The 25,952-nt window shown below is 50.8% G+C and overlaps 1 pseudogene; it reads left to right on the top strand.

The window, feature by feature from the left end:
- Positions 1-377: 377 nt before the first annotated feature.
- LOC134434454 (zinc finger protein 391-like) overlaps positions 378-25,952 on the top strand; it is a 113,453-nt pseudogene continuing 87,878 nt past the window's right edge.

The following is a 25,952-nucleotide window of genomic DNA, read 5'->3' as shown; positions in this document are numbered from 1 at the left end:
CTTATTAAATTGTAATTCTGTCTTAGACTCTGCCCCAGGTTTGCCTTCAAATAGTACAAAAGACAATGTGCTCATCCCTTGTTTTTCTCCTGAAACAGAAATTCCCATCCCCAAACCTGCACCAGATGGAGGAGAAGTCTGTAAGGAAAAGGAAGATGCCCCGGGACACCCAGGAAGGTGAGGAGGAAGTCAGTGCCCCTTTCCCCCTCTCTCCTGCTCCATCTCCCAGCCCAGCACGGACCCCGGCTGCAGGACAACCCTGCTGCCAATGCCATCCTGCTAGGGATGCACTGGGGGGATCTCCTTCCCCTTCTATCTGGCACAGAGGCAAATCTCATCCTCTCCTTGTCCTTCTTCCCCCAGACAAGAAACTGAGGATGGAGACCAGAAGGGACAAATCCCCAAAGCAGAACCTCATGGAAGAGGCCATTGTTAGTGACCCCAAGACACAGGAATCCAACTGGGGGGAAAATCCCAGGAGATTCCACAGGAAGAGGGTCTGGAAAGCCAGCTGAGAGCACTCTGAGGAGGAAAGACCCACCCTGGGCCAGGAAGGTGGACAGAGCTTCAACCAGAGGTCGGAGCTGGTGGTCCCTGAGCAGCTTCATGATGGGCAGAAGCCCCACAAGTTTTCGGAGTGTGGGAACAGCTTCAGGCACAGCAGCACCCTGATCAGCCACCAGATGATCCACACTGGGGAATGCTCCTATGAATGTAGGGAGTGTGGGAAAGGCTTTAGCTGCAGCTCCCACCTCATGAGGTGCCAACGCATCCACACTGGGGAGAGGCCCTACGAGTGTCCCGAGTTTGGGAAGAGGTTTCACCCCAGCTCCCATCTCCTCCCGCACTAGCGGATTCACATGGATGAGAGGCCCTTCTGCTGCCCAGACTGTGGGATGGGCTTCAAGCACAGCTCCCACACCATCAGGAACCAGCACATCGACACGGGGGAGAGGCCTTACGAGTGTGGAGAATGTGGGATGAGCTTTAGCCGGAGCTCAAAACTGATCTGCCACCAGAGAACCTAAACCAGGGAATGGCCCTATGAATATTGGGAATGTGGGAAGAGCTTCAGGCTGAAGTCCCTCTTGCTCTACCACCAGAGGATCCACTCTGGGGAAAGGCCATACAATTGCCCTGAGTGTCAGAAGAGGTTTAGCACCATCTCAACTGTCCTCAAGCACCAGCGGTTTCACACTGAGGAGAGGTCCTTCCGCTGTCCTGACTGTATGATTGGCTTCAAGCAGAAATTCCACCTCATCAGGCACCAACACATCCACACTGGGGAGAGGGGCTACGAGTGTCCCCAGAGTCAGAAGAAGTTTCAGACCAGGTCCAATCTCTGCAGCCACCAGCAGATTCAATCAGAGGAGAGGCCCTTCCTCTGCCCTGAGTGCGAGAAGGGCTTCAAGCAAAACTCCAGCCTAGTCACCAACCAGTGCATCCACACTGGGGAGAGGCCCTACAAGTGTCCCCAGTGTGGGAAGAGCTTCACCCAGAGCTCTCAATTGACCACATACCAACGGTAAGGGAAGGCCTGCCAATGCCCCAAGCGCAGGAGGATTTTGTGCACTGTCCCAACTCAAATCATTGGAGTACCCATGTTGGGAAGACCCCTGATGATCCATGTTCCCTATGATCCATGCTGGGAAGACACCTGTACCTTTTCCTGTCCCTGCCAATGTAATGATTTGGAATGGAAAAAAAAGAAGGTCTGGCTATGGCCCTCTCATTACATTCACTCCCACCTCAGGTCATTGCCAGGGCAGGAAATGGACTCTCTCTCTCCCTGAGGAGAAGGGTGAAATTACCAGGAAGGAGAAATTGTGGCCAGGAAGACCCAGTGAGTTCTATTGTAGTTTTCCCTGTAAACAGTTTTATTTATCCCCTCTGTTATCAATATTGTTTCTGTTCTTATTTTTTTCTTATCTCATTGGTGTTCCCAGTAAATTGTTCTTATCCCAGCTCGGGATCTTTGTCTTTTGTGCTTTCCATGGGAGGCGGGAGGGCAGTGAGGGCAGTGCGGTTTTAGCAGGAGCAGGAAATTGGGGAATCCCATTCCTGAAGCCCGGCCCTGGCCCATGGAAACCGAGCATCCCAGCTGGTCCCAGCCCTGGTGGCCATGGCAAAAGCCTTGGGAGCGGGTCCCTGGCTGGGGCTGTGGGAACCTCTTCCCTCTGGTGCCCAGGGACAGGAGGGGAGGGAACGGCTGCAGCTGAGTCAGGGCAGGCTCAGGTTGGATGTCAGGAAAAGGTTTTTTGCCCAGAGGCTGCTGGGGCCCAGCCCAGGCTCCCCAGGGAAGGGTCCCAGCTCCAGGGCTCTCTGAGCTGCAGCAGTGTTTGGACAGCGCTGCCAGGCCCAGGCTGGCATTGTTGGGGTGTCCTGTGCAGGGCCAGCAGTTGGACTGGAGGATCCTGATGGGTCCCTCCCAGCTCAGCCAATTCTGTGGTTCTGGGATCCCGTGAGCCTGGGGATGGGGCTGCCAATGGTTGCCATGGCAACGGGCTGTGGCTGCAGGCCTGAGCTGGTGTCCATGGCAACCACCCCTGGCATGGGGTCTCCATGGAGCTGCCAAGGGACTGAGCATAGCAACAGGGAGCTGGTGATGGTTGCCATGGAAACTGACCATAGCAACAGGGTCCTGGCGATGGTTTCCTGCTAAGGATCAGATTTGTCACAGGCCCTCAGAGGGGTTCCATGGGGACATTCTAAGAGTCTCCAGGCTGTTCCACAGCTTGAATGTCACAGGCACAGACAGGGGCTCCATGGAGACCTCCCAGGGCTTTCTGGGGATTGTAAAGAGCCCTGTGGTCAGAGGCAGTCACAGCCATTCCATGGTGACATCCAAGGGCACCTTGGGCTGCAAAGGCACCGATCTGTCACAGACACTCACGGGGGCTCTACGGTGACATCCCAGGAGTCCCCAGGCTGCCAAAGAGCCAGGATGTCCCAGACACTCACATGGTTCCTGTCATGGGCGCAGTGAGACCTTCAGGCAAAATCTATTAGGGAAACTCCTGTTGGGTCATAACATGCAGAAAGGATTCCCAATAGCCCCCATAGATGCCCAAACGTCACCATTGAATCAGAGATGACACAGACTCAGATCAGAAGGCTAAGGGCTAAAAGCCACCTGTTTTTCAATCCTCTTCTTTTATACCTTGGTTTGCTACAGGTGGACCTCACTGGTCCTTTAATCAACACATTTCACATGATTGGCCAATTAAGACAACATCCTTCAGTAAACAACATTATGGAAAAAACAATCTTTTATAAATATTGTCAAGGTGCCAGTTATTGATGTTTGTTTTACATTCGGCCTTTGTGGGCGCTCTCTGGATGTGGGAAACCCTCCTGTAGCAGTTCTGTGCCAGGTAAAAGGAGATGCACAGGACTTTTTTGGTCTTCAGCTTCTTGTGTATTGTTATCTTCTCTAAAGTTTTGCATGCTGTGCATACCAGGCTAAGCATGCTGGATAAACACCTCAAAATGGCTCTAAAATGTACGGTTTCAAGGTCTTTTAAAGTTGTCTCACTTATTAACTCTTAAAATGTATATTATTTCTACTTATCTACCAATTACTCATCCCTTGACTGTCCACATAACCTCTACACTGTGCTTTCCTCGACCAATGACCCTGTGCCACCAACACTGCAGAACATGGAGTAGATGAAGAAGATGAAAGGGACTACATCCAAATTCCTCCATCTTGCTTCCTATCTACATCATATTAAAAATCCCAACACCTAAATTTCTCACCCAAGGCACATGCTATACTACCCTCTAATCTATTTTAGACTTTGATAAATTCTAACCTGTCTCAAAGTCCTGGAAGTCCTCTCCATGGGGGACGGTTAAAGGCAGCGTTTCTCTGGGGGTCAGGACCCCTTTAGAGCAGACAGAGAAATATTCCCTGTGCCCTGGATTCCCACACATTTAACCTAAAACCCTTTAATCCTTGACATGTGAAGTTACCCCAAAATGCTCCAGGTAAGTAGGATTAGAAGGAGAAGAAATAGAGAACAACAGAAAGACAGAAGATCCATAGAAAGAGACGCACATAGGTACCAGCTGCTGGGGTTCCAGCATCACCAACAGAGAAACCCCAGGAGAAGGCAGGATCCAAATCATGGGCTGGCCTCGGGCTCTGGCTTTTAACCCCCTGCTCCTTCATGGGCCCACCCCTGGGGTGGGAATGCCAGTTGCTTGTCCAATCAGAGCCATGGTAGGCACCAGCGGCTGGTGTGTGATTGATTGACAGCTCAGCCAATCAGAACTATGTTAGCACTGCCCATACTGTGTGACTGACAGCTCTGCCAGGCCAGGGCTGGGGGTGGGGTTCTGTCCCACCAGAAACCAAGGCCTGACCCGGCCCTGGCCCCACATGGGCATTCCGAGCATCCCAAGGTGTCTCGGGATATCAATCTCATCCAGCCTCTGACAGCAACCACGATGACAATACAGAATCTCATGGAATCAAGGGTCAGTTGTGACCTCATGGTGCCTCATGGAATCAAGGAGACCATTGTGGAACTCAGGGGCAGTACGGCTGCAAGGGTCAAAAATTAAACACTGGGGTCCATAGAAAGAAGGAACCATTGTGACACAGCGAGGCCGCATGGAGCCAAGGGAACCCTGTGACTCTGTTGGGGCTCATGAAACCAAGAAGCCATTGTGACATTGCAAGACTTCATGGAATCAAGGAGAATACTGTGACAGTGTGGGGACCCATGAAATCAAGGAACCATAGAACAGGTCTGCCTGCTTTGACCTCCTGGGGGCTGTTTGACAGGTCCCACTGAATTTGACATGTCAAGGGCCACTTCTCATCTGACTGTGAAGCACTGGGGCTCTGTGCTTTCCTTCCTATGGAAAAGAGCTCTCTTTCTTGTCTAGGCTTCTATGCCTGAAATTAGGATTGCACCTCTTAAATTCACTATATGCAAGGGTTTCTCCCAAACAAAATCTGCCAATACAGTCAAGTGTGGCAAGACTTGGCCTCTGGTGACTGCCTCTCATCTGCCCCGGTGCTCGGTGGTTTCCTTCCTATGGAGACCATTGTGACAATGTGGGGGGTTGTGGAGCCAAAGGGCATTGTTACACTGTAGGAACTTGTGGAACCAAGGGAATCATTGTGGCACTGTGAGTACCATGGATCCAAGGGGCCATTATGACACTGTGGAGTCTTGAGGAACTATGGGGGCCATTGTGACACTTTGAGGTCTACTGAAATGCAGGAAACATTGTGACACTGCAGAGTACCAGGGATCCAAGGGACCATTGTGACACTGTGGAGCATCATGGAACCTAGGACATCACTGTGGTTCTGTTGGGCTGCATGGTCCCAAGGGGCCAATGTGAACCCACGGGGCTTTGTGGAACCAAGAGGCAATTGTACTATTTCAGGGCCTCATGGATCCAAAGGGTCATTGTGATCCTGCAGGGCACCGTGGACCCGTGGAGAAAATTGTGGTAATGCAAGGCCCCATGGAATCATGGAGACCATTGTGACCCTGCAGGGCCTCATGGAGGGAAGGGGCCATTGTGACACTATGGGAAGTTGTGGAGCCAAGGGGATCATTGTGGTACCACTGGAGCCCATGGAACCAAGGGGCCATGGTGACCAAGAGGAGCTTCATGGAACCAATAGATAATTATGATAGCCTGGGCTTTTGGAACCATGGAGACCATTTAGATCCTTAAAGACTTGTGTAACCAAGGGGCCGTTATGACACCAGAGGGCATCATGGAAGCAAGAGAACCATTGTGACACTGCAGGGCCCTGTGGAACCAAGGGAACGTGAAATAGGTGTGCCTGCCTTGGACTCACAGGGTTCACCTGACAGGTCTGGCTGACCTTGGAATGTGGAAGGCCACTCCTATCTGCCCCTGAAACACTGGGGCTCTGGGCTTTCCTTTGTATAGAAAAGAACTGTCCATCTTTTCCAGGTATCCATGGCCAAAACTTTGATTCCACCTCCAAATTTCTGTGTATCCAAGGAATACTGCCAGACAAAAGTTGCCAGGACAGAGAGGTCTGGCTGGTCTTTGATTCCTGAGTGCCAGCACTTACCTGTTTTGCAAACACTGGAAAGGGCTCTGTGCTTTTCTTTTTATGGAAGAAAAACATCCGTCTTCTCCAGGCACAAATGTCTGAAATTAGGATTCCACATCCATAATTTCAAATATCCAATGGTTGGTCCAAGCAAACACGCCAGGACAGACAGGTCAAGCTTGCCTTGGCCTCTAGTGGTTGCCATGCATCAGCTTCTGAAACATGGGGGCTCCGTAGCTTTCTTCCTATGGCGACCAATGTGACATTTGGGAGCCTTGTGAAATGAAGGGGCCATTGTGACACTGCAGAGCACCATGGATCCAAGGGACATCATTGTGGCTCTGTTGGGCTGCATGGTCCCAAGGGACCATTGCAAATCAGCAATGTGAGAATTAGCCCAGCTGTAACTCAGAGTCAGCCAGATTTTACCCCGGAAGAACTGGGCGTGAGTTTCAAGTCCTAGGAGTCATTCAAAGAACAAATTAAAATCAATCATGAGGTGGATCATTAACAATTTTCCAGATGCCTCTGCTGATAAAATCCATACCACTGAATTTTGCAACTCAGTGGGAGTTGATCTGTATAATTTTTGATCAAAAGGGACCCCATTGCACTCTGCGTGCTCCCCATCTTCCATACCACACTTGACCAGCAAGCAGTGTGTTGAAAACTCAATCCGTTGGTAAGTCCTAACTCGGGAACTCCCCTCAAACCTGCCTTTCTCAAACCTTTAATGATGGTCCAAGATGGCAATGACCATGCTGTCTTGGAGCATCATGCCCTGGAGATTCAAGACAGAACGAGCCAAAAAATGGCTCAGGAGCCTGACCACCCTCCCTCCATCTTGGCTCCTCCACTTCCTGCTACCACAACTTTCGCCGCTGCCCTGAAAAAAGCTCCAGACTCCAACCACACAACTACGGGTCCTGCCCTCACTGTCAATCATTCCCTCTCCACACTGGACCATGCCTCCAATTAAGGAAGGAGATTGGCACATAGCCTCGAAATTCCTCATTGCCCTGTTATGTTATGACAAAAGGGGGCAGAATCCCAGGTATCAGCTACTGGTTTGCAGAGAAATCAAGGATCTTTGTATCCAAAGACCATAGGAAGGACTTACCTTGCTTTAATGAAGTAATGAGGGCCATGTTTACAGCACACGTCTGTAAACATGATGAACACATGTCTGTAAACATGAACACCTATGATTTAAAATATATTATGTTGTTGTCACCTACAGAAAACACCCGGTGGGAAGAGGGGTGGAAGTGTTTATTATGCTAATAGCAATGACTATGCTAATAATGAAGCAAGGGCGGAATTGACAATCAACTATCTAGCTGGAGAATGACAACACAGCCTACCAGATGATCAAGCAGTAGGTATCGCCAGAGAAGTATTGGATGATGTCAAAGAGATGGCTTTGAAAGCTTTAATCCAGGTATCAGATGGTAACACCCCCAATTTGAAATAATTTGGGTGGCTGCAGCTAAAGCTCTAGGACAATCAGACCATCCTGGGTGCCTGTTAAGTAAGCAAACCAATGCTACCTCCCTCACAATGAGTGGCCTGCTCTCAGACATAGAGACCATCAGACATGCCACCGTGCAGAACAGCGATAGAGTTTTAACTCTGGGCATATGGGCATGGCTGTGTAGACTCTGAGGGCATGTGTTGCATGAACCTCTCCATCCACAGCGAGTCAATCAACAAGAGCATTCAGGTACTGAAGGAAGGGTTGAAGAAGCTTCAAGTGGAAAACAACAACTGGTTCAATAAACTCTTCCAATCCAAGGGACTAAAGGGTTGGATGATGTCTATCTAAAACAGGACTATTCATTCTCTTAGTGGTTGTTGCTGCATTGTTAATTGTCCCATGTTTGTTTGGATGCTTTTAGAAAGTCTTACAAAATTCTTTCAGTTCCATCTTTGTTGTAAAACAGAAAGGGGGAAGATACCTAACACAGGCTCCTCATGGGCACCTTGGACAAGAGAATTGGAGGCCAGGATGGCACAAAAACCTCTCAGAGACTCAATTTTGGAAGGAAATTCCTTAAAAGTACCTAAAAGTATACTTAAATCCATAAAGTACCTTAAAAACCTTGAGTATCTCAAAGTGTTAATAAGCCTTTCTAAGTTTCAGTACAAAGCTCTCCAGGGACTCATTAAAGCAGATAATTGGGGCCATGATGGCACAAACCTTTCACACAGTGTGTATCAAAAGGGAAACACCAAGTACCTTAAAATAACTGAAGTACCCTGCAGTATTAATGAGCCCCACAGAGTGTTGTTACTGAGAAAGCCTCTCCAGGGAGTAATTACCGCAGAAAATTGGAGGCCACTTGCACAAAGCTCTCAGAGACTCCAAGGCAAAAGCCAAACTCAAAGTCCTTTGAAAAACGCTGTGAGCATGAAGGAGCCCCCAGGGCCATTGTTGAGCAAGGCTCCCCAGGGACTCCTTCCAGCAGATTCTTGAGGCCACTGGGATGTGGTCTAGGGGCGGATGCTGATGGCAGGACAAGGGGCTGACAGTGCCCAGCCTGGCTGGTGCTGTTCCAGGAGCCCCCAGGGCCTCAGGACAAGGTGTCTCCTCATAGCCCTTGGTGGCACAGACACTGCTGTGCCCCAGGGCATCTAGACTTGGCTTCTCTTTGTCCCCACCTGCCATCACTGCCTCCAATTCTCTGCTCTGCCTGGGGCCTGGGGACACTTTCTCAGTCGTGTCCCTCAGTGGGACCCATTAAATGTCCAAGAAATTTTGGAGTTGGATTCTGACTTGGAGTTCTGGAGAGGTTTCCTCAGCTCCCTCTCAGGGACTGATGTTCAGGGCCTGAGCACAAAGCCCCAGAGGCTCATTAAAGTCCTTGTGCTGTATCTGTGCTGCTGAGCTGGGCTGGGCTCCTGGCACAGAGGCAGCGCCTGGTAACCAAGAGGAGCTTCAAAAGCACATTTCTCTCGATGAGCAGCTTTTCTGCCAGCCCAGTAGAGCTGGGGCACTGCCTGCAGCCACCCTGGGCACAGCACAGAGGCACAGAGAGCTTCAATCAGTCAGGGCTGGGAAGGTGCTGAGAAGTGCTGGGGCAGAATCACTGCCAGCCCTTGGCACAGGAACCTCTGGCTGCAGGACAATGCAGCTGCAGCTCCTGGAGCCATCTCCTAAAGCTGGAACATCCCAATGCCTACAGACTCTGTGAGTACATTCTCTGATTGTCTCTTGTGCAGAGCAGCCAGGTGTGCCCAGGGCTGTCCTGCAGAGAAGGGTTCTGCATCCCAGGGTGCTGTGCTGGGGCAGGGACTCTGCTGCCTGCCAGGGACAGCTCTCAGCCAGACCTGGCAGCTGCTCCCAGCACTGGGGGACAAGATCTGGGTGGGAGGAGACAGCTGGTAAGGCTTGGAAGTGTTCTTCTTGTGTGGGGAGGATGCTGCATGGTTCAGGACTGCTCCCAGCAGAGCATTTGACTGTAGAATATTTCCAAGTAGATTTTACAGGGAGCATAGTGAAGCAGGGGCTGCAGAAAAGGGAAAATCCTGCTTGTTTTAATCAACTGGTCTGGGTTGGAAATTGCACATAGATATTCATCACTCAGTTAAGGTTGGAAAATTACATTCTCTGTGATCTTAATAAAACAGGCAGCAACAGCGATTAGCACAGGACGCCCATGGCAGCATAAGTGTCACTTTTCCAGATTCCTCAGGGTTGCTCTGACTTTGCCATCAGAGCCTGCAGAGCCAGAGCTGCCCCTGGGCAGTGCCTGAGCTGGGAGGGGTCTGCAGGGCAGAGCTGAGCCCCCAGGGCTGGGCTGGGCTCTGGCAGCACTGGCAGGGCCCAGCCCTGGGCACAGGGAAGGAGCTGCTGGCAGGGACAGCTCCAGGCAGCAGAGCCCTGGGCAGGCAGTGGGGGAAAAGTGCCCCCAGGCTGTGCTGGGATATTTCAAGTCCTCTCCAAACCCAACTATGTCATGATTACTTTTTTACAGATCCCATGCCAAGGCACAGTAAATGTCCAACCGCAGCTCCATCAGGCACTTCCTCCTGCTGGCATTGGCAGACACGCGGCAGCTGCAGCTCCTGCACTTCTGCCTCTTGCTGGGCATCTCCCTGGCTGCCCTCCTGGCCAACGGCCTCATCATCAGCGCCGTAGCCTGCGGCCACCACCTGCACACGCCCATGTTCTTCTTCCTGCTCAACCTGGCCCTCAGCGACCTGGGCTCCATCTGCACCACTGTCCCCAAAGCCATGCACAATTCCCTCTGGGACACCAGGAACATCTCCTACGCTGGATGTGCTGCCCAAGTCTTTCTGATTTTCTTCTTCCTGTCAGCAGAGTATTTCCTCCTGACCATTATGTCCTATGACCGCCACGTGTCCATCTGCAAACCCCTGCACTACGGGACCCTCCTGGGCAGCAGAGCTTGTGCCCACATGGCAGCAGCTGCCTGGGCCAGTGCCTTTCTCAATGCTCTCATGCACACAGCCAATACATTTTCCCTGCCCCTGTGCCAGGGCAATGCCCTGGGCCAGTTCTTCTGTGAAATCCCACAGATCCTCAAGCTCTCCTGCTCCAAATCCTACCTCTGGGAACTTGGGCTCATTGCAGTTAGTGTCTGTTTGGTATTTGGTTGTTTTGTGTTCATTGTTTTCTCCTATGTGCAGATCTTCAGGGCTGTGCTGAGGATCCCCTCTGAGCAGGGACGGCACAAAGCCTTTTCCACCTGCCTCCCTCACCTGGCCGTGGTCTCCCTATTCCTCAGCACTAGTACATTTTATTATCTTAAGCCCCCCTCCATGTCCTCCCCATCCCTGGATCTGGCCCTGTCAGTTCTGTACTCGGTGGTGCCTCCAGCCCTGAACCCCCTCATCTACAGCTTGAGGAACCAGGAGCTCAAGGCTGCAGTGTGGAGACTGAGGACTGGATGGTTTCAGAAGCATTAAACTGCTGGGCTGTTTTTGCAAATCACATGTAATAAAAGTCATCTTTGATGCTTCTTGATGGTTTCATTTTGGTCATTCTTTATCTATTTATTTCACTTTTTAAATCTTGTCCACTAATAAATATAAATATTTGTGCCATTTTTCATTTTGTTTCTCTCCACCTTCCCTGTGGCCCCAGACTGTCCAATAAGGGACTGCACTCTTTGTTGCTTTAAAGAAACTAAAGGATCTCCCAGCAGAGTTTTCTGCAGAGATGGCCTTTTGTTGCCTTCTCTGGAGCTGCAGCAGCAATGTCTCTGTGCAGATCGGGGGGCTGATCAGGGCTTCCCCAGCAGCTGTGCCCAGCAGCAGCAGCACTTCGCGTTGCCAGTGCTGCTGCCGTGGCCCTGCCCCGCTGCCCTGGTGGCCCTGGTGTTGCTGCAGGGCCCAAGTGCTCTCGGGGCCAGGCACAACCCTGGGGGTGGCAGTGCCGGGGCTGCAGCAGGGACAGGCCATGGGCACTGCAGGGGCAGCGCTGACGCCTCAGCCCAGGGCCTGGGGGCTCCAGGCTCCTTGCCCAGGCTCTCTCAAGAACACAGCCAGGCCAATGCTCAGCACAGAAAATCACCGTGAGCAGCCCCAGGCTGGCCGTGGGCAGGCTGGGGGCAAACAGCATGGCTGGGGCTCTGCAAGGGCCCTGGGGCAGACGGGAAGGAGCAGCAGAGCAGGGGCTGATCCATCTCCAGTGCGCTGCACAGCCCAGGGCAGTGTCCCAGAGTGTCCTCATGGAGCTGCCAACAACATCCCCCCCTCTGCAGCCCTGGCCTCTCCCCCAGCTCACACAGGTGCCCCATCCTTGCAGGCACAGACACGGCAGCACTGGCTCAGCAGCCCCTGTTTGCATTGCACAGAGCAGGGGGAGCACCCCCATGCTGTTGCTGTGGGGACATGAACCTGAGGGAGCACAAATGCCATCAGCCCCTTGGGCCAGCAAGGGCTGGGGGACACCAGGGAAACCACTCAGCTATGTCCTGGCCTCTGCACTCAGCCAGAAATTTTGTTCCCATCAGCTGGGAGTTTCCTGTCCCACTTCAGAATCTGTTGCTCAGAGCCAGGGCTGCCTGGCATCCCCCCCCAAACTGCCCTGAGCATTTCGCTTGCTTCACCTTTGCTTTCTGTACTCTTTGCTTGTACAAATTTCTTCCTCTTGCCCACCCCTGTTCCCTGCCTGGCAAACAGCCCATCCCTGTTTGCCCTTTCCTCTCTGGCCCCACTCCCCATTGCAGTTCCTGACTTGGCACCATGGGAAGGTCCCTTGGGCAGCAGGATCATCCTACAAGTGATGCAGGAATTGTCTGCAAGCTCCTGCAGTGCCTGGTGCTGCTCCCTTGCCAGAGGCACCCCAGGCCAGGGGGGCACATCTGGGCTGCTGTGTCTGCCTCTGGGGCTCCCTGTTCTGGGCAGTCAGGAGGAGCTGCAGAGGCTCTGCAGGACTGACAGGATGGGCTTTGGGGCCAGCAGGAGAAACTGAGGGACCTGGGCTGCTGGAGCTTCTGAAGAGGAGGCCCAGGACTCATCCTGCAACTGCTCCAAGGGTGGTTCCAGAGAACCCCAGAGTCAGCAAGGCCGGATAAGGCCTTGGAGATCATACAGTCCAACCTGTCCCCTGACACTGCCTTGTCTCCCCTGAGCTTCCTTTTCTGCAGGACAAACAACCCCAGCTCCCTCAGCCACTCCTCACAGCCCTTCTGCTGCAGGCCCCTCACCAGCCTTGTTGCCCTTCTCTGGACACGCTCCAGCCTCTCCATGTCCTTCCTAAATTGGAGGGCCACAACTGGACACAGCACTCCAGATGCTGCCCAAGCAGTGCTGAGCAGAGGGGAAGAATCCCTGCCCTGCTCCTGCTGGCCACACCATTCCTGATCCAGGCCAGGAGCCATTGGCCTTCTTTCCCACCTGGGCACACTGCTGCCTCATGTCCAGCCTGCTGTCCATCAGTCCCTGCAGGTCCCTTTCTGCCTGGCTGCTCTCCAGCCACTCTGTCCCCAGCCTGTAGCACTGCAGGGGTTGTTGTGGCCAAAGTGCAGGACTCGGCACTTGGTCTTGTTCAACCTCACGTTGTTGGATTTGGGCCCTGGATCCAGCCTGTCCAGGTCCCTCTGCAGAGCCCTCCTTCCCTCCAGCAGATCCACACTCACACCCAGCTCGGTGTCATCTGCAAATTTGCTGATGCTGGACTCAGTCCCCTCATGCAGATCATCAGTGCAGACATTGAAATCCACGCTGGCTGGCTCTGATCCCTCGGCCATCCTGTGGGTGCCCTGGGATGGCATTCAAGGTGATCTGTACCATAACCTTGCTGGGCACCCAGGTCAGGCTGACAGGCCTGGAGTTCCCCAGATCCTCCTTCCAGCCCTTCTTGGGGATGGGCTCACATTGGCACATCCAGTCCCCTGGGGCCTCCCTGCTGAGCCAGCACTGATGGTAAATGATGGAGAGCAGCTTGGGGAGCTCATCCACAGCTTCCCCACCCCCGTAGGATGGATCCCATCTGCTCCCAGAGACACCTGTGAGCATCTGAGTGGCTCAGCAGGTCCCCAGCTTTTTCCTCCTGGATTACAGGGGGCCTGTTCTGCTCCCTGTGCCCATTCACCAGCTCAGGTCAAGTCTTTTCTTGAGGTAAACCTGTCCTAATATTGAAAATTGAGACAAAGAAGGTGTTAAGTAGGTCAGCCTTTTCCTTATCTTTAGTTACTATATTCTCCACTGCATCCAATAAAGAGTAGAGGTTCTCCTTATCCCTCTCTTTGGTTTAATTTTTTATAAAAATATTTTGCATTTATTTACAGCAGCTGCCAGGTTAAGTTCTCATTGAGCTTTCATGTCTCAGCTTTTCTTTCTGCTTAACCTAGCAAGATCCTTAAACATTTTTTAAGTTGCCTGACCTTCTGTTCAAAGTTGATGCTCTCTCTTTTTTCCTCTGAGTTCCCACAAAAGCTCCATGGGCAGCCAGGCCAGTCATTTTCCTCAATCGCTCATCTTTTGCCACACTAGGAAAATTACTATCTTGAAATGTGTCTATCCTTCCTGGACCCCTTTGTTTTTAAGGGCTGTTTCTCTTTAAAAAAATCAGTACCTGATTTGGTACTCCCCAAATCTGTATCCTAAATAGGCCAAAGTCTGCCCTTCCTAATTCCAATGTAGAAGTTTTCTTGCTGCCCCTCCTTCTTTCAGAGAACATTGAAAATTTGATTATTTCATGGTCAGTGTGCCCCAGGCAGCCTCCAAGCCCCACATCTGCCACCAGCCCTTCTCTGTGAACAGCAGCAGACAGAGCTTTCCTTGGCAGTGGGAGTGTTACCAAAAATACAGTACAACAGAAAATTCCTTAACCCCAATGTAGCATTAAGACACTGCATTCTTTATTCAGCTGGATGCACGGGGGAGAGCTCCTCCCAAAACCCTGCAGGCTGAGTACAGGAAAGTTTCTGTTTATATTCTGTAATTTGCGCACATATTCATTGATTGTCCTGGACTAAACACAAATATGATAATGGTTTCCCCAAAATCATTAACACATTTCCTCTCCTCATTACCCATGTGTTCTTCTGTCCTGGGGGTCTCTCTGATGGTCCCTGGTGGTCGTGGACCCCAATGTTCCAGTGGGCCTGGCTGAGCTGGCAGGACACTGAGGCTGCTGAACTTGCTGTTCCCCTTCTCACACAATGGGCATTGTGTGGTTTCCACAGGCCTGGGGTTTTGGAGAACAAGCTCCAGGTGTCAGCTCATCTGGTGTAGACAATTAATCATCTGGTAACATGAGGTCACAGACTGGGCTATGACATCACAGAGCGGGTTATGTTTGGTCATGGAAAAGCTATGGCATCATAGACTGCCTCTGTGACATCGCAGAGCCAACTGTGACCTCACAGGGCAGAGATCTGACATCACAGAGCAGAATATGACATCACAGTGTTGGCCCTGACACAGAGACCAGCTGTGTGACATTAGACAATGGGCTGTGACATCACAGAGCCAGCTGTGATATCACAGGCAGATGTTGGACATCACACAGCAGACTATGACATCACAGATTTCGCTGTAACATCAGAGACCAGTTGTGTGACATTAGAGACTGGGATGTAACATCACCGAGCAGGCTGTGACATCCCCGAGGGGCTGTGTGACATCCCAGCAGGGCTGTGTCAGGTCACTGGGTTGGTCACTCTGCCCCAGCTCCCCCTCACAGTTTCTCCCAACAAGTCCAATGCTGTTCATGCCCAGCAGGGTCCCTGTCCCCCGGGATCCCCCCGGCCCACCTGGAGCCACAGCCTCCACCAAACAATGTTCCACAGGATCCACCCCAGAGCCTGACAGGGGACAAGGGGCCAGGGCTGTGTGACCAGGACATCAAGGACAGGGATTATCCAGGTCACTGTGGCCTGGGTTGGGTTGGCCAGGGCAGGAAAGATGTCTGGCAGCTGGAGCAGGGTCTGGGAAGGGCCTCCAAGGTGGGGCTGCAGCCCTTGGGCTGTGAGCAGAGGCTGAGGGAGCTGGGCTGGTCCAGCCCGGAGCAGGGAAGGCTGAGGGGCTCCTCATCCCAGCCTGGCAGTGCCAGCCAGGAGGGGATGGAGAACACAGAGCCAGGCTCTTTACCGGGGGCTGGGGGGAGACAAAAGCCAATGGGTGGAAGAGGAAAGGAGAGATCAGCCAGGACAGGAGGAGATGAAATGAGTCAGGCTGCTTTCAGCTTTTCCTCAGCACCAAAAGCAGCCTGACCTCTCTCCTCCATCCACCACTGACAACTTTGCAAATCAGGAATTGTTGGAGCTGTTGTGCACCACACCAGGATGAGCATCCTGATGCAAGAACTGAATCGTGTTTTTATCTATCATAAAACCATGTTTGTCTGAAAGTAATTTTAGTATGGAAATCACCTCTGGATGGCAGAATCATCAGACACTGCTGGGATGTTTCCCCTAGCTCAGGGAAGAGCGTGATTTTTGTTAAACTGTGTCCTGTTCAACTTTGGTCTGTTGGCCATGAATTGAAACTTTCTGTGCCTCTGAGTCTCATCAGTTCCTGACCCCCAAAGGACACAAACCTGATGAGTTTTGGCTCCCATCCCAGCGGTAGCACTTGCATCTCCCTCTATCCCCAGAGCAGAGCTCCCTTGTCCCACAAAGTCCCTGGCAAAGGAGGGATGAAGGAAACAGGACAGGCTGTGGGGATCAGGTGCAAGGCAGAGCCAGGGAGAAGAATGGCTTTTGCATCTGATGGAGCTGTGCCTTCCCTTGGCTTTGTTGGCTGACAACAAATGAACATCCCTCTGTCGAGAGAAGGAGACCCGGACACCAGATGGTTCATCACAGGTCCAGTTTATAGAAGAAAGCATCAAACACTTATACAGCAAATAATAGGCTTATGAATATTCTGTAAGCCAAGCAATCTATTGGTTAAACTATACTATTAACTCATCCACATTCCTTTGGGCCTACGTTCTCTACTTCTCATACCTCGCTGTCCATTTCTTTATCATACTCCACTAGGCCCAAGGACACCTTATCTTGCAGGTGCAAGATTTGGAATTAACCACGGTCTTGTACTTTTCCATCCTCTAGTCAGCTACATTCCCAACAGACACCCTGCCTGCAAAAAGGCCTCTGCCCTAGTTAGGACATCTCTACCAAATTAATTCGGCTGTGTCCTCTCTCCTCAAGCCACTCTTTGACAAAACTCTCCACATCCCTCTGTGTCTCGGGCAGCTCCTTCTCCAAGGACAGCTGGTGAGAGTTGGAGCCAAGGAGCTGAAAGCTGCAGGTGCAGCCTGGGCTGGAGGGAGCTCAGATTTGCACAAGGCTGCTCTGAGTGCCAGGGCTTGGATGGGGGAAATGGTGGGGTGGGGGTAGGGACAGAGTCTGATTGATGGTCTGATATAAAGGGTCTTGATTTTCATATCTATTCAAACTGCATGAGGAGGTACTTGGATTCGGTGTCAATTGGAGATTGCACATGTCAATGAATTAACAGGAAAACAAAACTAAACTGGACCTAAAAAAATATTTTCTCACTGTCTTTTTAAATATCATGTCTTTGAATACACTTCTGAGATCTGCTTAACTACAAATTATTAGGAAACTGAAATCAAATGATTCCCAGAGGCTTGGCTTTTTAAGATGTTCTGAATGTTAATGAGCCCTGGGACACTGAATTCCTGCACTCAAGAGCTGAAGGCTGAACAAGCCTCTGGAGCAGGAAAATTCAGCAGCAGCCTCCAAGGTGCTGAGGATGTCAGCAGCCCCCACTGAGGCCATCCCTGCCCAGAGACCGTGGAGGAATGGGCAGACAAGGAGAGCGTCCCTGGGGCTGGGGCAGCACAACTCAGAGGCAGCAGCGGCTCCAGCTGGGAAATGGAGTGTGGAATGTGGCTGGGAAAGCCCTGCCTGGGCTGGGCCAAGCAGGACAGACAAGCCCTGACTCCCATCGCCCAAAAAACTCTCTCAAGGAGACATTTAAAAGGAATTACAATTGTTTGTTTCCTCTGAGTTGGACTCCTTGGAAAATACCAACAAGAGGTTCTCAGGCACTCAAAACACCCAAACAGCCTTTACTGGGAACTTTAGAAAATCAGAGAAACTTTGGCAGAAGGTTGATTTTGACATTGTAGTTGTTTTGGTTTGTTAATTTTTTTCTAATTGTGAGATTTCCTAATTATTGTATTGATGAGTGTGGTGGGTTTTAGTGTCATTTAATTCTTTATGTATTTATTTTGTTGTGAGATTGGATTACAAGAAAGGTAAAGTATGCTGAAAAATTTAAAAGGGTTTAAAGGAAAATTTTATTAAAAATAAATTTAACAGCAAAAGGTAGTAAGAATTAAAATAAACTCTTTAGAGCACTTTTTTATTCTCTAGAACTTTTTCTTTTTACTGACAATGTAAAGAATGTAAACTTAAAATTTCTACTTAATTTACTGTTTGTAGAATACTCTTTTTTTTAGTTTAATTCTAAAATGTTGTAAAGATGAGTTGTTTAAAGGTAACAGTTTTTATTATTTACTTCTAAATTTTTTTTTTATCTCTAGGAATATAGGTCTTCTTGGGGATACTGGATTACTTTTTTCCCTTGCTTAATCATCTGATGAAACTACCGTTATTTTAACATTTGTTTACTTTAGTATGGAAGTTTTTGTTTGATATTTAATTTGAATTCTTGTTTTTAGTTTTATGTGTAATAAAAGAAAAGAGCTTTTTCTTTAGAGTTTACAAGAGGGTTTTAGTTTTAAGATTAAGGTATTTTTTCTTCTTTTTTATTTGAGTGTTAATTTCTTCTTTACTGATTTTCATAATTTAATATTTGTTTTTATATGCTTGTATTTTGGGGTTTTCTTATACTTGACGGAGGATTGAAGTATTGAAAGGACTAATACCTCACCTGCCAGTAACTTATGGTGGAAGTTGTGGTTGGAGTCTGTTAGGATTGGTTTTATGGTTTGTTTTTGGGTTTTTTTGTGTTTAATTTTAGTTGTAGGGGTATTTTGTATGGGTTGCAGGTTGTAGAGGTTTGTGATTTGAAAGGTGTTGGGGGAAGGGGACTTGATGGTAAGATTTTAATAGGTGTGGCTACCTTTGTTGTGGTTAGGGTTTTGTAAAACCTTTCTTTTTCCTGTTTGGTAGTTGTTGGGGTTTAGTTTGTTTAGAATGGGGCCAATGGGGGGGCAGCCTGGGGGGTTGGGGGGAAGGGGCTCAGGCCATGGCAGGGTTAATTTGGTTTGGTTTGGTTTGGTTTGGTTTGGTTTGGTTTGGTTTGGTTTGGTTTGGTTTGGTTTGGTTGAGATGGGAGCCAGGGTCAGGCCCCGCTGCATTTTATTGACTGGAAAAGAAAGAGGAGGTTCCTGGGTTTTTTCATCTTTAACAAATGTGTTTCCCAGAGCATGTTCAGTATCTTTAACAGATTGTCAGTTGCACAAAAAGTTTTGAATTGCTTTTTAAAATTCTTCTCATGTCAAACTATGACAGACTTTCCATCAAAAAAAAACACTTCTCAAAGCATTGACTTGGCCCATTCAACTTCACAAACTCTAAGCCTCTTCAATTTAATGTAATTCAAAATTTGCAGGAGCACAGAAAAAGAAGACTCAGAAAGAGAGAAAGACAAAAAAGATACAGAGAGGCACACACAGAGCTACCAACTCCTGGATTCCAGTGGTGTTCAGATGGAAATTCCAAGAAGAGGTAGGGTCAAGATGTGTTCTTGTCTTGTGGTCAGCCTTCAATATCCCTTGGTCTTCATGAGCCCTTCCCCCAGGTGGGCCTTGGGCTCATTTGGTCCCTCAGGAGCTGGGCTGGGGGCTGTAGAAGTGGCCATGGAGCATTGCCTGTGCTGTGCCAGGGACGACAGCCTGCAGGGACAGAAACGCAGGGCAGGGACACCGTGGGACAGCCTGGGCTGCACAGGGCGCAGGGATGGGCAGCAGCTGCAAGACAGCCCTGCCAGAGCCAACTTGGGCAGCACTTTGGCCATGGCTGCTGGGCCTGGGCCTGAGGCAGGAGCAGGAGACAAGTGACCCTTGCAGGGCTGGGGCCTCATTGCCTCCTTGTCCCTGCTCAGCAGCCTGGCAGGGGCCGCCCCATGCTCCTGCCCTTGCCATTGCACATCCCCACATGCCAGTGCCCATCCTGGGAAGAGCCCTGAGCAAGGAGGGAGGGACAGGATCAGCCTGGCCAGGGGCTGGGGCTCAGGCCTTGGCCCTTGGCATTCCTCAAACACATCCAGCTTTGCTCAGCACCAGAGACACCTTGGCCTTGCTTGTCCCCAGCTGCCATCACTGCCTTCAGTGTTCTGGTCTGCCTGGAACCTGGGGACACTTTCCCTGTCGTGTCCCTGACAGGAATCTCTTCAAAGTGCAAGAAACTTCAGCATTTCAATGTAACTGAGTTCTTGAGTGTTTTGTGACATCACTGAGGGAGCTGTGACATCACAGAGTAGGATGTGAGGCAATAGAGCCGACTCTGCCATCGTAAAGTGTTAATCTGTGGCATCAAATATTGGTTTGTGACATCACCAGATGGGTGTGCAACATCAGAGATCAGGCTGTGACCTCACAAAACAGACTGTGACATCACAGAAAAGACAGTGACATCACATGGTGACTTTATGACATCACAGTGTCATCTGTGACATCACAGAGATGGCTGTATCACATCACAGGGTGACGTCTCAGATGACTGTGTGACATCACAGGAAGGCTGTGTGACATCACAAGCTGTTGTATGACATCACAGGGGGTGTGTTCCATTAGAGATGGCTGTGTGACAGCACATGGGACTGTCTGACATCACAGGGGCTGTGTGACGTCCCTGGGGAGGTCACTCTGCCCCAGCCCCCCTCACAGCTCCCCCCAGAGCAGTCCAACCCTGCTCGTGCACAGCAGGGTCCCCTGTCACCCCAGGTCCCCCCGCCCCCAGCCCCGCAGCCTCCCCCAGAGGATGTTCCACGAGATCGACCCCAGAGCCTGACACAGGGACAGGGGGATGGGGCCCTGGGGGTGGCACAGGGGGACAGGGACCCCCCGGCAGTGTCCCCATGTCCCCCAGGGCCAGAGCCTGGGCCAGGGCTCCTTCACCCTGTTATAAACGAGGGCTGAGAGTGCTGAAAAAAATCCCCAGCAAGGGAGCAGCAAAAACCAGACTGAATATTAAGGGACAGCAGCACAAAATTCCTTGGCAAGAGTCACTCTGCTCCTGACTGGACACTTCAGGCACACCAAGGAAACAAAGGAACAACAAAACCAAACCAAATCCAGGCAATCAAACCAGAAATGAACTGAGAACTGTCCCTATGTGTGTGTGACACAAGGGCAGTGAGGGCAAGGATGAAAGGAATACGGCCCAAAAGGTTAAAAGAGCTCAAACTTTACAGGACTTAACCTTAACTGATACCTTCAACTTCACAATTTAGCAAAAAAACAGAGCTTAACAGTATTTAACCTTACTTACAACCTATGACTTAGCAATTTAACAGAGGAATAACACTTAACAATATTCAACTTAACTTATATTCAACATAAAACTTAGCAAAAGAAAAACTCTGAGTCACATTTAGCTTAGCTTAGACTTCGTGACTTAACCTCACTTACAGGCCTGACTGACTCAGCTATCCAAGGCACTCAAGCCCCTCAGGGAGAAGCATTTCTGCCACATTTCCCCAGCACAGGCACTCCTGTGTGCACACAGACACCAAGAGTCAGTGCCAGGCACCTGTGAGAAATTCCCCTGAGGGCAGGCAATGCTCCCTGTGGATCCTCTGGCATCTCCCCAACAGGCAAAGGGCTGAGCCTGGAGGAGGGGGGGTGGATCGGCCCAGGCTCCATCATTGTTCAGGATCCCCGAGTGCAGCAAACGGGAGAGTTCCCGGCTGGGAGAGGCCCCACTCAGAGGGAGTCGCTGGCCCAGGAGAGCTCCAAGGGCTCCCTTTGGAGCGCTGTGTGCAGGGCCCCAAGAGAGGGGCTTCAGTCCCAGCAATGGCTCATCCTGGCCACACTTGGCACCAAAAGCTTTCTTTGACACTGTGAGAACAGGAATGTTGTGTTACTGAGGGAACACAAACAGGTCCCAGGGCTGCTGCTAAAGGAACCAGGAGCTGGTTGGGCAGCAGCAGTGCCTGGAGCTGACAGTGTTTGTGATGAGCTGCAGAGGAGCTGAGCCCAGGGTCTGTTGAACAAGGCCAAGGCCCAAGGAGCATTTCTCAGCTGGCAGGGTGGCCTGAGAAGGGGAGGGGGGAATGCAGCAGCACAGGGCCCATGCAACCAAGGGACCATTGTGACACTGTGGGGCCCTGTGAGACCAAGGGACCATTGTGACACTGTGGGTACACATGGAATCATGGGCACCTTTGTGACACTATGAGGCCTCATGGAATAAGCAAAGCATGGTGACACTGTGAGGCCTCATGGAACCAGTGAGACCATTGTGACCTTGGGGGTCCCCACAGAACCAAGAGCACCATTATGATACTGTGCGGCCTCATGAAACCAAGAGGCCTTTGTGACACTGCAGGGCTGCATGGAACCAAAGGTCTCTTGTCCACATTGCAGGGCCTCGTGTCATCAGTGCTCCATTGTGACACTGCTCAACCAAAGGAGGCCATTGTGGCACTGCAGGGATGCATGGAACCTCGGGGCCATGGTGACATTATGGTACCCCATTGAACCAAGGGTTCATTGGGACACTGCAGGGCTGCATGGAACCAGAGCTCCAGGGTGACACAGAGGGGCCTCCTGTCATCAATCATCCATTGTGACACTCTTGAGTCAAAGGAGACCATTGTGACTCCGCAAACCCCCAAGGTCCAAAGGTCCATTGTGACATTCAGGGCTCATGGAACAGAAGAGTCACATGTTATTGTAGGGCCTGGGGAACCACAGAGACCATTGTGACACTGTGAGGCCTCATGGAATCATTTGGACCATTCTGACACTTGGGGCCCTCTGGAACCTGGGGGCCACTTTGACATTGTGCGACTCCACTGAACCAAGGGTCCATTATGACACTGCTGGACCCCATGGAATCAAGGCACCATTGTGACATTATGGGGCCTCTTAAAAACAAGGAGACACAGAGCATGTCTGACTGGTTTGGCCTCCCATGGACTGCCTGACTGGTCCAACTGACCTTGGCATGTTGAGGGTCGCTTCTCATCTGCTAATGAAACACTGGGGCTCCGTGCTTTCCTTCCCAATGGAAAAGAACTGTCCTTCTCCTCCAGGCACCCATGGCCAGAATTGGGATATCACCTCCAAATTTCCTTATATGCAAGGATTGTTCCCATAGCAATATTGCCAGGTGAAAGTCTGGCTGGCAGTGGTTTCGCAAGGGTCACATCTCTTCTATCCACAAAACATTGGGGAAGGCTCTGTGCTCCCCTTCCTTTAGGAAGGAACTGTCCTGCTTCTCCAGGTGCCAATGGCTGAGATTGGGCATCCACCTCCAAAATTCCCTATATTCAAACACTGCTCCCAGAAAAAATCTGCAATTACTGACAAATCTGGCTGGCCTTGGCCCAGTGAGGCTCTTACCTGCCATCCAAACTGGGGCTCCATGCTTTCCTTCCTATGGAAAAGAACTGTCCTTCTCATCCAGGTGCCCATGGCCGGAATTGGGGTTCCACCTCCAACATTCCCTGTTATGACAGACTGGAGGAGATTGTTGGCTGGAAACATTTCCTGTGTTGGGGGGAAGGAAGGGGGCAGATCCAGCCTTGCCCTGCCCTATGACCCCAGCCCTGCCCTGCCCTGGAACCCCAATCCCCCCAGAGCCTCTATCCCAGCCCAGCAGTGGCTGCCAGTCCCTGGCACAGTACAGGCAATGCTCCAGAGCCACCTCTGCAGCCCCCAGCCCAGCTCCTGAGGGACCAAATGAGCCCAAGGCCCACCTGGGGGAAGGGCCCAGCAAAACCAAGGGGTATTGAAGACTGACCACAAGGCATGCACACATCTTGGCCCTACCTCTTCTTGGAATTTTTTTGAACACCACTGGAATCCAGGAGCTGGAGCTGTGTGTGTGCTCCTCTGTATCTTTTATGTCATTCTCTCTTTCTTTATCTTTTTCTAATTACCTTCTCTTGCACATTTTATTTAACTTAAAATAGAAGAGGTTTAAAATTTCTGGAAATGAATGGGCCAAGATAATGCATTGAGAAGTGTTTTGTGTTGATATTAAAACTTTTGCAAAAATTTTCTTGGATTTCCAGTTTGCCAGTAAAAGCTGTTAGGTTGTTTTGAGCTCCTGAGAATCTCTTGTTATTTCTCCAGTGAGTTCAATCAGAGGAAACAAACAATTGTAATTCCTTTTAAACGTCTCATTGAGAGAGTAATCTGGGGGATGGGAGTCAGGGCTTGTGTGTCCTGCTTGGCCCAGCCCAGGCAGGGCTGTCCCAGCCACATTCCACACTCCATTTCCCAGCTGGAGCCGCTGGTGCCTCTGAGTTGTGCTGCCCCAGCCCCAGGGACGCTCCCCTTGTCTGCCCATTCCCCCACGGTCTCTGGGCAGGGATGGCCTCAGTGGGGGCTGCTGACATCCTCAGCACCTTGGAGGCTGCTGCTGAATTTTCCTGCTCCAGAGGCTTGTTCAGCCTTCAGCTCTTGAGTGCGGGAATTCAGTGTCCCAGGGCTCATTACATTCAGAACACCTTAACAAGCCAAGCCTCTGGGGGTAATTTGATTTAACTTTCAAATCTTTTGTGATTAATTAGATGAATTCCAGTAGTGTATTCAAGTTGAATAGATTCTATTTAAAGAGACAGTGAGAAAAGTTTTCCTAGGTCCAATTTAGGTTTCTTCTCCCTGTTAATTGATTGATACGTGTAATCTCCAGCTGACACTGAATCCAAGTACCTCCTCATGCAGTTTGAATAGATATGAAAATCAAGACCCTGCATGGCTGACAATCAATCAGACTCTTTCCCTACCCCCACCCCACCATTTCCCCCATCCAAGCCCTGGCACTCAGAGCAGCCTTGTGCCAATCTGAGCTCCCTCCAGCCCAGGCTGCACCTGCAGCTTTCAGCTCCTTGGCTCCAACTCCCACCTGCTTTCCTTGGAGAAGGAGCTGCCCGAGACACAGAGGGATGTTCATTTCTTGTCCGCCAACAAAGCCAGGGGAAGGCACAGCTCCATCAAATGCAAAAGTCAGTCTTGTCCCTGGATCTACCCCGCACCTGATCCCCACAGCCTCTCCTGTTTCCTTCATCCCTCCTTTGCCAGGGACTTTCTGGTACAAGGGAGCTCTGCTCTGGCTATGGAGGAAGGTGGAAGTGCCACCACTGGAGTGGGAAGCACAGCTCATCAGGGTTTCTGTCCTTTAGGGGTCAGGAACTGATGAGACTCAGAGTCACAGAAAGTTTCTCTTCTTGGCCAACAGACCACAGTTGAACAGGACACAATTTAATAACAATCACGCTCTTCCCTGAGCTATGTGCAATATCCCAGCAGCGTCTGCTGAGTCCACCATCCACAAATTATTTCCATACTAAAATTAATTTCTGACAAACATGGTTCTGTGGTAGATATAAACACAATTAAATTCTTGTATCAGGATGCTTGTCCTGGAGTGGGTGCAGAGCAGCTCGAACAATTCCTGATTTGCCAAGCTGTCAGTGGTGGATGGAGAAGGGAGGTCAGGCTGCTCTTGGTGTTGAGGAAATGCTGAAACCAGCCTGACTCATTTCATCTCCTCCTGTCCTGACTGATCTCCCCTCCTTCCCCTTCCACCCATTGGCTTTTGTCTACCACCAGACTCCCTGTCAAGAGCCTGGCTCTGTGTTCTCCATCCCCTCCTCGCTGGCACTGCCGGGCTGGGATGAGGAGCCCCTCAGCCTTCCCTGCTCTGGGTTGGACAAGCCCATCTCCCACAGCCTCTGCTCACAGCCCAAGGGCTCCAGCCCCACCTTGGAGGCCCTTCCCAGACCCTGCTCCAGCTGCCAGACATCTTTCCTGCCCTAGGGAACCAAATCTAGGCCACAGTGACCTGGATAATCCCTGTCCTTGATGTCCTGGTCGCACAGCCCTGGCCCCTTGTCACCTGTCAGGCTCTGGGGTGGATCCTGTGGAACATCCATTGGTGGAGGCTGTGGCTCCAGGTGGGCCGGGGGGATCCCGGGGGACAGGGACCCTGCTGGGCATGAACAGCGTTGGAGTTGTTGGGAGAAACTGTGAGGGGAAGCTGAGGCAGAGTGACCAACCCAGTGACCTGACACAGCCCTGCTGGGATGTCACACAGCCCCTCTGGGATGTCACAGCCTGCTCTGTGATGTCAGACCTCTGCTCTGTGATGTCACAGCCCATTTGCTAATGTCACACAGCTGGTCTCTGATGTCAGGGCCAACTCTGTGATGTCATATTTTGCTCTGTGATGTCAGATCTCTGCCCTGTGATGTCACAGAGGCACTCTATGATGACATAGCTTTTCCATGACCAAACATAACCCGC

The sequence above is a fragment of the Melospiza melodia genome, unplaced genomic scaffold (genome assembly GCF_035770615.1).
Source record: "Melospiza melodia melodia isolate bMelMel2 unplaced genomic scaffold, bMelMel2.pri scaffold_37, whole genome shotgun sequence".
Lineage (NCBI taxonomy): Eukaryota > Metazoa > Chordata > Aves > Passeriformes > Passerellidae > Melospiza > Melospiza melodia.
This window is presented reverse-complemented; position numbering and strand designations above follow the sequence as displayed.